A 2,852-nucleotide genomic window follows, 5' to 3' on the forward strand; every position below is an offset into this window, starting at 1 on the left:
TGTTTATGACACATCACATATTTAGCTTCATCTTCTGGTAGTGGCAACATAATAGATCAATAGGAAGATGGGGCCACCACCCAAGCTGTTGGTAATATGATGCAATTCCACTTTCCTTATCCTTGTCTGTAGTGTTCCTCTTACTAGATTGGTAATTTCTGATGAGAACAGTCAGTGCTTTGCAGTGTAATTTCAATTCTAATCTGTGCCAGCAACTAAATTATGGCAGGAACCTGAACTCTCAATAACCCATGGGAATGGCTATATTATCGTACTCTGCTATCAGGATCATGCATCACATGACCCACATGTTTTTATGTTAGTTTACAGGCTTGTTGCTTATCAGTTGCTGGTTCCAAAGGATAGCGTTTGCAAAATCTTTCTTTATGTTCTTTTGTAGTAAATGAGAAAGAAAAAAAGATCAGTTCTTAAAAGTCAATATAGCTGCTATGCAGCTTCTATACATGTATACTATATCTATGTATACAGCTGCTATTTATGTATACTATACAGCTTAATTCAAAATAATTTACATTATTGTCCTCTAAGTCTAGATAGTAGAAGTATTATAAAAATAATTTAAAATATGGGAAAACATTATTTCATATCCCTGGTCTCTTCTCTAATATTAAAAGTTAAAGAAGACATCTTTATATTCTCCAGTTGACACCAGTAAGTTACTGACATTAAAAAAACACAGATGTTACAGTGCTGTATTTTTTTTCTTTTCTGTCTGTAACCATATTTGTGATTCCAACTTCTAACAAAACTGAGAAAAGGGAACCTGAAACATTTCTATTTTATTTTTCTTCAATCTGATTTTTTGAAATCTTTTTAAAGACAGGGTAGAAGCTGTTAAAGTCCCAGACAATCAATATAATTTGGAATCAGACTTAGTAATAGTGGGTAGAACTTGAAAACAACATTGATGTTTTTCAGCATTTATCCTGTTGGCTAAATATGATCAACTATACAACATATAATGTCTCATGCATATTTATTATTAAAAATTCTGTATTTTATGCAAACTATGTTGACAGCCTTGCTTATTCAAAAATATAGACATGAGAGATTTCATGCCACTGAAATCAAGGAAATTTGTTTTCAGAATTAGTGAGAATTAAGAACATAAGTGCATCTGCTGTTATTTTTATTTAGAATATTTTCAGATTTTTTTTGTTTCTCCCTTTTTCACATTTCTCAGTTCTGCAATGCTGGAGACTTGCAGCATCTCTTTTATTTTAATAGAACCTCATATTCTTGTGTAGTGTCAAAGTTCCTGGCTCTGGAGAAAATAAAAAATGTGCAACTGTGAAAAACACAAGCTGATTGCAACAATTGTCATTAAATGACATTGAGAAATAATTGTAGCAAATATTCAGGGAAAAATTCCATTTTATAGGACACCATCAAAATATATTATTCTGCAAAATAAGATGATTGTATCACAATGCATGCTTCTTTCCAAACTAGTGGCTTGAAAAATGGTACCTTGGTTGTCTTTGGTATCAAAGAAATTGAAGACAAACTGACAATATGTTTGTGTTATTATCAGACTTATTAGGACTATTGTTACTGAGTACCACAAGTAACAGTTGACTGCAGGTACTTGATACCTTCACATAAGACTTTGGCTCTTCTGAGATTTCTGGAGTTTTCATTCCATAAATTTTCTCTTTTTTATCCTCTATGAGTGGTCAAGTGGAAGTAATGGTTTGTAACTAAGTAAAATAAATTAGACTGCATACCAGAGTAAGATCCTAAAAATGAATGTGGTAAAGGTGTTGGTGATAGACAGTCCATCATTCAGTTGCAATACATTATGAGCTTATAGGCAAAGGGACTCTGTGGTGCCCAGGCTGGCCTATCATTCCCATTTTCAGGACCTTCAGACTCTGCACAAAGAAAGAGGAACCACTGAAATGAGGAAAACCCTGTGACATGCAGCATTATAAAAGGAGTGGAAAATGTTCTATAGACCATAGTCTTTCATAGGCTGAGAGAGGAGCAAGTCTTTGGAATTTTTCACTCTTCTTTGTCTCTGACTGTCCTTGAATATTCCAGAAGACAGAGAGAACTTCTCAGAGGAGTTTTAGATCAGGAAGTCAGTGCTGATTATCAGTTGCAAATACACCCTATAATATCTAGTCATTTATTATTCAGTAAATCCTAGGGCAGAAGAAATACAGTGCTTTAAAGTACTGTAGAACCAGGCACTGAAAGTCACTTTTCACTAAAACCAATGGTACAGTTCTCTGGTGAGTTAATTTGAGGTGGTATTTCTAATCTAACACTGACTATAAGATGACCTCAAGAGAACTATATTGATGTTTTGTAGCTATACAATGTATGGACAGGTAATGGGGAGGAACTGAATTTTTTTCTTCAGACAAATAAATACAGGGCCTGCCTATCTGAATCTGAATCATCCCTGTGCTGCTGAAGCCAAAATAAGTGATAAACTACAGTGATTCAAGGGGAGACCTCCACGAACTTCTAAGCATGCTAGGATTACAAAGATGAGGGTCTCAAGCTGATGTTCACCTAAGAACTGACTTCTTGGATAGACACTTGCACATAGTGAAGATATGTAACACTGAGGATCTTTTTTACCTTTCTGCCAAGATTATAGCAGTAGCTGATGCCTAGAGGCAACAGCTAAAAAGAATTGCACTGGGGATGTCAGATGCTGGTTTTTAGCACCTTATTCCTTAGATAGTGATTAAATCTCAGAACTTTTAAGGGAGAATAAATAGTTCTAGAAGATGTGTTTTAAAAATGTTTTGTGGATTGTCAGGAGAGGTTACCTTAGGCAGGATATTGCTGGTGTTTGAATTTTTTTCTCTGTTTCT

This window comes from Geospiza fortis, unplaced genomic scaffold (assembly GCF_000277835.1).
Source record: "Geospiza fortis unplaced genomic scaffold, GeoFor_1.0 scaffold173, whole genome shotgun sequence".
NCBI classification, from domain to species: domain Eukaryota; kingdom Metazoa; phylum Chordata; class Aves; order Passeriformes; family Thraupidae; genus Geospiza; species Geospiza fortis.